This window comes from Telopea speciosissima, chromosome 5 (genome assembly GCF_018873765.1).
Source record: "Telopea speciosissima isolate NSW1024214 ecotype Mountain lineage chromosome 5, Tspe_v1, whole genome shotgun sequence".
In the NCBI taxonomy this organism is placed as follows: domain Eukaryota; kingdom Viridiplantae; phylum Streptophyta; class Magnoliopsida; order Proteales; family Proteaceae; genus Telopea; species Telopea speciosissima.
Window position 1 is genome coordinate 40,056,258 of NC_057920.1, and position 12,036 is coordinate 40,068,293.

Genomic DNA, 12,036 nt, shown 5'->3' on the forward strand with positions numbered 1-12,036 from the left:
GACACTCAGGTGGGGTCCACAGTGATCCAAGGGTATGAGGTGGTCCCTCAGACTCCCCTCAACCTATGGAGGGTGGCCATGTCCAATATGGGTGGTCCCCATAGATCAAATCACTGAAAAATTGCATTTTTCCACTCTGGGTGATGTCTGCATCGCCCAGTACATCGCCTAGAGATTTCAACAAGGCTGTATCTTTGTGGGCTTGCACAGGGGTTTAACCCAGGGTCAGGGCCTTGTACCCACATGTCACCCAAGGCCTTATACACCTATTTTTAGGGGTGGGACCCACATTTATGGAGAGGAGAGAAAATACCTGGGGTCCAGGCAATACATTATGTTGTGGGCTGTACAACTGCCGGGATCAGTAATCCATCTTCTAACTGGTATGTGGGAGGACATCCTCAGGGATTCTTCTTCAAATTCAATCACTGGGGCGATACTCCACTGTGTGTTTGGATTCCATGTCAGGGGTTCCAGTCCTTCAGTCAAGATTCCAGTCAATCAGGGGTAGGGTTTAACATAACTAATATCAGCCCCGCTCTACTCCCGGTGGAGTTGCTTGAGCCATCTACATTCATGATCCATTACTGTTTAGCCTCAGCTTCAACCTTAGCCTCTTCTGAGTATTTGTCTCCTCAAGGCTCAGGGTTAGGTATGGTGCACTCAGCCACAAAGTTGGCTAAAGCTTGTTCCTTTATCGTTGTCCGCAAACGATAGTTTATATTGTATTCACTTAGCTCTACTGCCTAGACAATTAACCGACCCAACACATCTGGCTTGTGTAATATTTTCTTAAGGGGTTGATCGGTTAACACCATAATCGGGTGAGCTTGAAAATACGGCCTTAGTTTTTTGGTGGCCGTCACAAGGGCGAACTCTACCTTCTCGAACTTGGAGTACCTCATTTCAGCATCTACAAGAACGTGGTTAATCTAGTACATGGGCTTTTGTGCCTTGCCTTCTTCCTTCAACAGCACTGCGCTGACCGCCACGTAGATTTGGAGCTCTTCTTTGGCCTCGGGTCGGGAAAGGAGAGGAGGGTTCTCCAAGTACTTCTTCACTTCTTCGAAAGCTTGTTGGCATTCATCTGTCCATACGAAATCTTTCGGGCTCCAAATATTTTTCAAAGTTTTGAAGAATGGAAGGCATTTGTCACCCGATCTTGACATGAATCGTACCAGTGCTACTACTCTTCCATTTAGCCTCTTTACTTCTTGGATCATCTTTAAATGGCTCATCTCTTAGATGGCCTTAATCTTCGTTGGGTTTACCTCAATGCCTCAAATGGAGACCATGAAGCCAAGGAATTTTCCGAAGTTACACCAAAGGCACATATGGCAAGGTTCAGCTTCGTTCTGTTCTTCCTTAGCACTCCGAAAGCTTCTTCTAGGTCGGCCTTCAAGCTTTTGACTAACATGTCATCTACGTACACTTCCATGTTTTGGCCGATCTGTTCTCGAAACATATAGTTCACCATCCTTTTGTATGTTGCTCCGGCATTCTTCAATCCGAATGGCATGACTTAGTAGCAAATGTTCTCTTGATCGGTTTGGAAGGCTGTGTAGGTCTCATCCTCTCCATGCATTAAGATTTGATTATATCCCAAATGCGTGTCCATAAAGCTCAGTATTTCATGCCCGATGGTGGTATCTATCAATAGGTCAATTCGGGGTAGCAGGTACTCATCTTTTGGGCACGCCTTATTGAGGTCGGTGTAGTCGATGTACATTCTCCACTTCCCATTCGGCTTGGGAACCATAACAACATTCGCCAGCCAAGTTGGGAATTGTTCTTCTCTGATGAACCCTGACCGTGGAGCTTCTCCACCTCTTCCTTAATCGTAATTTGCCGATCAAGGGCATAATTTCTTCTCTTCTGTTAAATTGGCTTTCGGCTCAGATCAATGTGTAGTTGATGCTCGACTATGTGCCTCGGTATACTTAGCATGTCCACGGTTGACCAGGTGAAAACGTCAATGTTCATCTTTAAAAAATTTCTGAGCCAATTCCTTTGCTCCTCACTTAACAGTGATCCGAGCTGTACCGTCTTGGTAGGATCTTCATTGCTAAGGGAGAATGAGATGAGGTCTTCGACGGGCTTCCCGTGCCTCTTGGTGAGCTCATCTCATTGGTCTTCAGGAAGACTCTAGAGACACATGGCCATTCCTGGGACATTTCCCTTGTTTTGCTTGATGAATGTAGCGTAACACTCTCAAGCTTTCTTTTGGTTGCCTCAGATTTTTTTGATCCCGTTCTCTGTAGGGAACTTCATCTTCAGATGCACCTATAAAACGATGGCTTGGAGGATGGTGAGTGATGGGCAACCGAGTATAGCATTAAAGGCTACCACAGACTGCACCACCATAAACTTGACTTGGATTGTCACTTGACACGGTGCCTGTCTGAGCATAACCAGTAGTTTGATTGACCCTTTTGATCATGGCCAAGGCTCCTAAGAATCCGTATATGGAGGTTCCCTCTGGTTTGAGCGCATCATCGCCGAAGCCAAACTGTCGGTATGCATCGAGTGACATTAGGTCCACTGACGCCCCCGTATCTATCAATACTCGGTGAATGGGTCTATTCGTGATCTCCACCTGCACCACTAAAGCATCATCATGGGGTAAGCTAATACCTTCGAGGTCAGCCTCAGTGAAAGAGATTGTTGTCTTAGACTTCATCCTCTTGCTCAGCATTTCAGCAACCGCGATGAACCTAGTGTTGGCTTTGGCCTTCCGTGTGGATTCTTGTTCGGGTCCTCCAAGGATGGTGTATATGGGTGCTCCCTTGTCGCCACTTGGCCCTGGTCCATCATCTTTCTTTTCGGGTCAGGCTTTGCTTTCATTGTGCTTGGCCCTCCGATTGTCTTGCCTTGGCTCAGCCTTCTTTCGATCACGATCTTCAAGTCGCCAACTTTCGCGCTCATCTTAACTCCCTTTTACATTCCACTTCAGATGTCCCGCTTTGATCAGCTCTTCAATTTCTCTTTACAGTTGGTAGCAATCCTCAGTGTCGTGACCAATACCTTTGTGGAACTGACAGTATTTATTCAGATTATGCGATGACCCAACTTGCATCGGTCGCGGTCTACGAATATATCCATCATCTTGAATTTGCATTAGAATTTTCTTCCATAATATATTTAAAGGAGTGTAGTCGGGACTTCGGGCTCGATCTATCTTCTCGGTTCGATGGTCAATCTTGGTCTGCTTTTATTCCTTGCGATAATCACCTACCGATCTTTTCCACTCGGTCTTTCCTTCGTTTGCTTTTCTGGCCTGAAGCACTTCTGCATGTTTACGAACTCATTGCACCTTTCCAAGAGCTCAGGCATGTTCTTGGTCGGTTTTTGGGCTAAGTCCTTGATGTGGTCCATGTCTGAGAGACCATTGCTCATCGCCATGTGTGCCGTAGCTTCATCCAAATCCTTGATATCCAAGGATTCCTTGTTAAAGCTGGAGACAAATGTTCAGATCGACTCGTCAGGCTTTTTCTTCACGCTCAAGAGATTAACCGTCATCTTCTTATGTTTCATGATGCTCTGAAAGCATGTGATGAAGGCTCGGCAGAGCTGAGCGAAGCTTGTGATAGAGTTCGCCAGCAACTATGAGAACTACGACATTGTCGCACCTTTAAGAGACGAAGGGAAGGCTCAACAGGAAATGATTTATGTTCCCTCATACATGGTCATTATCGCGTTAAAATAGTTGATGTGATCCGCCGAGTCAGTGGTCTCGTAGTACTGGTCAAAGGGAGGTGGCTGGAACCCAACCAGTAGTGGTGCGGTCATAATTTCTATAGGGTAGGGGTGCCGCCCGACCAGCGAGTAGGCATCTGAAGTTGTCTACTTCTTCAATCCTTCAACCTGTTTGGCCAATTCTCGTAACCGCCTTTCTATCTCGGTTTTAGGTGCTCGGCCATCCTGCCCCTGGGCTGAGGTTGGCTCTCACAGTCATCCAACTGAGGTCGGCTCTCACAGTCATCCCACTGAGGTCGGCTGTTATGTTTGGCTCGGTCAGATTTGCCCCTTCTCGCCCATCGTTCGCTTTGGAAGTTAGACCCTCGGGGACTTCTTTGCTGCTCTTCTAGGTGCGTTGGGCTTTGGCACCAAGGACTATGGTGAGATCTCTCTCCCTCTCTGGTGATACAACCTTCATTGGGCTCTTCTCATCGTTCTTGGTGCCCCCTCCATTGCCCATCCTCCCCAACTGGCCTAAGAACACCGATCTCCTAGCGACCAATGCAGCCAGTTCAAGTCCTACCCTTGCCCTCGGGCTTGGGCGGCACTCCCATTCATCCTGACGAGCACTCCTATTCGGATATGGAGGAGGAGTATTTTGGTGAGGTGGACGAGATGACGAAGCTTGGCTCGGCTCGACTCGGTGTCAGCTGGCATTTTGCTGCGAGTCTCCTTCTATGAGCACGGGAGCCAATGGTGGCCCAACTAGCGGTAGGCTCAAGACCCTCACCTGGGCCATCTGGTTCATAAAGGTGTGTAGCATCTCGTTGGTGCAAAGCACTTGCAGCTCAATATCCATGACATGCCGATTGTTCGTCAGGGCTTCAGGGTCCAAATTTTTTGGCATGGGGGTGGTGGCGGCAAATTCAACCTGACCAAAGTCTACTCGGCTCGGGGCTGGCCTTCTGTCACTATGTTCAAGACACTTCCTCCATTGCCTCCGTCTCCTAGTAGGGCCGGGTTGGCCGCAACACTCACGCTGCGCTAAGTTCCCATCCCTTGTGGGGGTCTTCTATGCACCCTACCATGAAGTCTCAGGGAGTGGCGAGCACCTCGCTTGATTATCGGGTTGTGGATCATCTTCGCGAGAGGCAGAACTGCGCTGAGCCAATCTTATTTGCACGACCATTATCTTCGCTCTTTCGGTTGGTAGAAACGACAATGTTTAGCTAACGTTGTTCCCATAGACGGTGCCAAAATCTGTTGTGTGTTAAAACCTTCGTCGGCCGGTTCACCCAAAAATGACTCAGCAAAAACCGAGTGAGCACAAGAGAGCCAATGTGGCTCCGACCAAAGACTCTCCGATGCTTAAGTTAGGTCTCTGATGCAACAGTGTTTCGACTTAGTGAAAAGTTAGATGAGCGTTTGAGCTCCATACCTGGGTATTTATAGGATGAAGTTGAGGTAGCCGAGATGAGTCCTTGTATGGTAAGAGTCATTTTTTTGCTTGGGCTCTTCCGTGTAGAGCAAAGATGAGAGTTATTCTTAGAGTCGGACTCTTGATAAGGTAAGAATCCTTATTGGAGCGGGATTCGATTCCATCACTAGATAACGGCCCGATCCATATCCCGAGATAGTCGGGATGCGATGATGTGGCTTCGTGATTTTGGCGAATTATAATCACCGCCTCTAGAGATGCCTTGGCCTCGGACGACCAACCTCTCAATGTTTGGTTCAGTCGTCGGTGAAGGTGAGAGGTATGATGTACCAACGCACTTGTCCAGGAAGCCTCGGCATTGGGCTCGGCTTGGTAGGCTCTCTTAGTGGGACCGATCCCATAGTTGCTCGGCCCGATATTCATCCTCGGTGGTTCTAGCCACGTGGCCGACCCAATTAGGTTTGGCTAAGTGCTCGGCTACCTGAGTGCTCGATAATAAGTGCTCAGCCATGTCGATGAACGGGGTGATCCTGGGGATGCGGCATCATCTTCACCTTTGGGGTTCGGCTCGGTGCTGCTCATTTTGTACCTGCTCGGTACTCGGGTTTGGCCTGAACCAGTCCACGTGTCATCCACTGATTGGAGGATATTTCTATGACTTATCGGGTATCCATCATCCTACTCTACAAAGTGAGGTATCTCAAACAACCATCTATACCCTCCACCCCATCCTTACCCTTGTTAGGGGAGGCACGTGCCTATGGCCGTCATTTCTCATTCATACCTCGTGCACATGAGTTATTCAATTCTCATTTCACTTAATCACAAGCAATTTCAGCAATCACATTCACATTCACAATTCACAACATACAAATTTTCGTAATGTCACACCAATATGTAAGATAGTCATACTCGCATTAAAGTTAACAAGGTTCCACAACATACATCAATTCATTCCTCTTTAAAGACAACCACAGTACTTTACAATTTACCACATCCACATCTCAATAACATACTCATGACATATCTATTATAAACCATATTCATCATTATACGTAACTCAAGCATACCACTTAAACATGAATACAAATTTAAATCATTAACAAGTCCATTCCCCATATTTTCATTATCATATACTTTTTCTACTATTCACAATTAAAACACCAATTATCTATTTCATTAATATCAAAAAAAGTCTTACAAGTTGGAGAGAATTCCAAGGTAAACCCACTCACCTTATTTGGCAATCGATGGATTGCCCGGTCGAACGCCCTGGGGTGCCCAAACCCAGTCGACCTTGGTGTACCTCATGGGATTTCATCACTTATTACGCTGCCCCTTGATTCATTTGGGTGGTTTGGATTGGCATGTGACCTATTTTTGGAGGTGACCAACTTTGATAACAGGAAAACAACATCGTGAGTGCCTTTGTTTGGAAACAAAAATGTATAGTAGTCCTCCACTCTACATCAGAATTCACTTGGAGTCGCACATAGGTGGCTAGTGAAGACTATACGGATTCCCTTGCTATCAACCTATATGGCAACCTTACAGCTTTGGAATCATTGTTTCAACCTTTGAGGGGCAGATGCACCAATTGTCTTTAGTTCCCTCATATTTTTAGTCTTTATCTCTAAAAAAAATAATACATTGTTGTGGAGACCATCAATTTTGGATAGGTGGTTAGTTTATGTATGTTTGGAATCATAGGAGATACACCTCCACATATAACTTTGGGGGAAAGGTTTAAATAGGCTAGGGAGGCCAAAAGTAGTGAATTAGAGAACAACTTGCACCACCGCAGTACAATTTTGCTACCCAACCCAACTATGGGCTTTCAGGAAATTTTGATTGGTCACATCCCCAGACTCTCCATGTTATGGAAGGATGCCCTAATCTTTATGGGGGTAGCTATGGTGATGAGAATGTGAGTCCTCTATTTCAGTACAATTCTTTTCGCACTTTCAATCAAGGGTGGAGTGATCATCCTAACTTCTTGTGGGACCAATGGAATAACCAAGCTGGACCACCCAATTTCCAATATCATGGTCAGTTTGGTCCTCCAGTGCCCAACCCTCCATTGACTCTCAATGAGCCACCTCTCCCTGCACCATATCAACAACCCCCTGAGTTTCAAAAAATGGGTGAGGAGGCCAAAATTAGTGAGTTTACGAAGAACGTTTCCCTTTTCATAGAAAGTAGTAATAATATGGAGAAGTAACTCTCTCAACTGATCAGCATGGTGCAGGAAAAGGAAACGAGTAAATTACCTTGTCAGCCTGAACCTAATCCATGTTACCAGATTCCAGTTCAAAATGAATCTCCCCATCCCTAGTTTAATTATGTTGAAAGTCTACCACCCCAGTTTGAAGTTAATGAGAGTCACCCCCAACAAGATGATTTATTTGTTGAGATTGAGTTTCCTGAAGATGTTAGTGAAGCGAAGTTTGATGAGCCACCAAGGGAAGGCCAACTTTTGCCTGAAATTTTTGATCTTAGTGAGCCTAGTGTTTTTATTGATTTAGAATCAGATTTTCATGATAGCATAGAAACCCAAAAAATTCAATCTCCCCCTCTCTCTTTGGAAAACCCAGATAATTGTCATTTTGAGGATTCAATTGTCCCATATGTTAATTTGTCCAAACTTATTAAGTTTGATGCTTTTAATAGGCTGGATGTTTTTTGTGATCCTTATTTGGACAACCAAGTTAAGCCAAAAGTGGATGATTTTCTTGTTGCTATTGATTTAAGTAAACCTCCTGCTATTAAAGATTTACCTAATGAAGTTCCTTTTCGTCATACGCCTTTTGTTGATTATCGAGATCCGTTTTTGGTTGGTTTTTCTAAAAATGACACGTATTCTACATTGCAAACGGGAGGGAATGGGATGATTTATGGCTTGAGTTTTAATGTCTTCATTTTCCACTGTCCCATGTGAACAGCTTTTCCTGTTGGGTGTTTATCATTTGTGCTTAATTTCCATGTTATTTCTCTCTTTACTAAAATTTATGGTCGAGTATTTTGGTTCTGAAGCTCTTTTTACATTTACTGGGCATGGATTGAGATTTCTATTGATGCTCCTAGTACTTTTTGTGGAGCTCATGATCCTCTTTGATGATTATATCTGGTAAGCCCCCTCATCTCGGCCCTTATTTTTATTTCTACATGCATTAAGGACACAGCATAATTTAAGTATGGGGGGATTTCATCAAATTTTAGTCTTTACTTTAGTTCGAGAGCGAGTGTGTAGTATCTTTAGTTTACTTTTCTGAAGGCTTTGAGAGCATCCAAATATCCGGCACTTTGAAGTAATAAAAATTCCACACTAAGGAGGGAATTGGAATATACCGATCAATGGGATTTTAAATTCCTTTAAAGTACACTGTCTACTGAGAGAGTCGATTTTGTTAATTATCCTGTTTACACGAGTTTTGGTTAGGTGCTAAGGTTGAACCATGACACACTTGCATGATACAATTGATTGCCAAAAAAAAAATTATTTGTTCTTTGATCTAGTCTTGGCTTGTAGCCTATTTGGTTTGAGTAAGCCTGAGGGGTATTTTACACCTAATTCCTTAAATTTGTCTGGTTTGAGAGTAACTGGCCTAAAGGTCGCTACAAGAGCCACCTAAAAAGCTTAAGAGGTCAAGACATTACACGGATTGGAGTAGAATAAAAATAAATAAATAAATAAATTAAAAGTTTGAACTCATACTGCATCAATGTCTAAAGCCATAATGTAGCAATCAAATGATATATGCACTGAGAATCTATTCCAACACTACTAAGTAACTTGGGTATCTGGTGCAAGCCCTGCATGTCATTCAAGCCAATTGTAGTGGAGGGACATTTGAGTTCAATACTTGAAAAAATATGGCAAGTAAAATCAAAGTGAAATTGAAATTGTGCATGTGTTTAAGGTTCTACCAAGGTTCCGAGCTAAAATCTTTTGTAGCCTAGACGACCTACTCGATCTAATCTCAAAGAAAAACAGTGTGACTCACCTTACCCCAAACCTCCTTAATTCAGATGTATAACAATTTTCCAACTCAAAGTGGGATAATAAAGTCCAAGTGTGGGGGAATATCTGAAAATCTCATAATAAATTGTTTTTAATTTTAAGTGGCTACACTCTTTTTCTTGGCCATGGTATGGATTTACAATTGAATTTTGGGTGTCTATTTTCTGCAAACACCCACGAGACCTCACTCATCCACTAAGGGTAACCTAGGGGTTTAAAGGGCTTGTTGCACATGCTAAGTGCAACCATGATTCCTACGAAAGTGAGTTAGGATTCTTTGTTTTACTTTTTTATTTTGTTTACTCGAGGACGAGCAAAGTCTAAGTGTAGGGGAATCTGATGAGCACATTTATGTGTGAAATCTTAGGGCATAAAGCATGCATTTTACCACATTGAACAGAGCTACGCGGGTATTTTTTCTGTGTTTTTCAGGTTTTAGGTCATTTTATCCTACGTTGAACTATCGGGCGCCATATCTCTCAAGTTACATGTAAAGTGGTCCAATTTCTTTTCATGGTTACGAAGAGGATGGAATTCTGAGCAAGGTGGACCACTTGTATATCAAGTATGCATTCGTTTAGGCCATCATGCAAGCGATTATTCTTTTTAGCCTAGAAAATGAGTTGAAGTACAAGCCCGATCCCAGAACCAAGGAAGGATTTGATGCAATCTAGGCACTAGTCTACCCATGGATCAATTCACATGTGATCAAGGGCAAGATGGGAAGAAGTTTCATTGAAGATCCAAGAGCATAACTATAATTTTAGAAAATTAGGAAATTTTCAGAAGATATCCGATATTAGGCTCATATCATCTAGAACATTAATTGGACCAACTTTAATTCTCAGATTGGGTCCATCCAGGGCCAAGATGGAGAGATGTTTTCAAGAAGAGGATTTCATCCATTTTCCAATTCACTTTTCTATTTTATTTTTTATTTTTTTTTATTTTGTTTTTCCCAAATCTTTCCACATGATCCTTCTCTCCCCATCCCTAAAATCTGATTTTTCTCTCTCACGTTTCTCTCCTACTTTCTCTCCCTCTTTCCTAACTTCTTTCACTCTCTCTCACAATTCCATCTCTCTCACAGACTCTCTCTCTCCCATAATTTCCACTCTCTAACCGTTCTCACCTTCCTCCCCTTGATCTAATCCTAGCCCTCCATCTCACCTACTTTGTGTAAACCCTAAATCCTCTTACACACCTTTATATACCCCTTTTGTAAAAAACATGGAGGGATGCTTAACTATCAATTTTTATTTTTTAGTCTCTCTCTCACTCTCCCACGAATTCTCTTAGGCTCTTTCTTTTCCCTGCCCCCTTACTCATGTGTTGAGCTCATCTTTTAGCCTTTTAATTTTTGTTCTTCATTGTAATAGTTTTCAAGTTTAATGCAAGTTTTATTTCATCTTCTTTACTTGTTCTTCTTAGGTTAGTTTTAATGGTGATGTAATTAACTAGGATAGCCTAAATGGATTTATAATTAATTAATTAATTAGCATCTTCATCACTCAAGCTTCTCCAACTTGCAAGATCGTGTGGGGAGTGCAACCTCTTCCCAAGGTAATTATCTTCTTCTCTTCTTTTTATTTTATTTTATTTTAGCATATTAAATTGTTTCTCATTCTCAACTTTGGGTTTTATCCTAGGCAAATTATGTCCTTAGTTTTTAGGTTCATTCTATTTATAATTCAATATTTTCTGTATCTAGATGAATGTTTAGGACGTTAATTTCGGTAGATGCATGTGTTAGGACCGTACTTTAGCTTAATCTGGTTCACTTTGTGTTACTTTAAATCAGTAAGATAGAGTGGCTTATCTCCCTGTGTTCGACCCGTACTCGTATGACCCATACGCTTGCGGTATTTTTTTTTAACTCAAACATTGCTACATAGTCTACATCATGGCTGCCATGACGGTATTTACTTCACCAGCAGCCATACCCAGAGGGGGTACGGTTACAGCAGCTAGGGCAGCTACTGACACCGGATTTGGGATAACTTGGGGTACTCTTGGCCAAGTAACCGATACCTCGATATTTTGAGCTTTGGCTTTATCCAGTAGCTCAACTTCTTGAACAAATCGAGGGCCTCTTCCACGATGACCACCCCAGTTTGATCTTGTGTTAACCATGTTTGATTGTTGAAAGGAATTTCGCAATGAATAACTCTATACTTATCTTCACTAGTGAAAGTTCTAATTTGATCTAAGATACACAGGATAGCATCTTCCTAGGCTGCAATTTGATAACATTTCCATATAACAAGGAGAATTTTCATATCTAAAAAGAAGAAAATCATATAAGACAACAGGATTTATTTCTATAATAGTTAAGCATCTTTTGGTTTATACCTGTGTTTAGCAAGCAAGGCGTTCAAACCTTCTCCCTGTAATAAAATCCTATAGGTTCAGGTACACTAGGTCACTCCTAACCTCATCAACTAGAGCAAGATAAATATTGTGGTCCTCTTCCCTGTTGATGTCAAGATGTGCTAAGTATACTACTAGGTACTTCTTTGCTTGTGTTCTAATCATGTGGATTTGAGCTAGCCTCTTTCTTAGTCATCTAATGTAGTGCATGTCGCTGGGGTCTGTCGGGCTGAAACAATACAACCAACCCAGTCATAGAGAGATTTTTTTTTTTTATCATTAGGGTTCTATGGTTCCCTATCTTAGATGGATGTACTTAAGGCTACATGAACTTAGGTAATACAGTTAGAAATCTTAAATGAGGTAACATAAGAACATAAGCAAAATAGCAATATTTTACAAAATTTTAATGCATCAATCGTCACATGCATATTAGAAACTTAAAAGACGATGCTAATTATGGTTCTCTTTCTATCTCGTGTTGGCACGCCACTCCCAATACCTAAATGTGTTCAGTCAAGCTTACTTG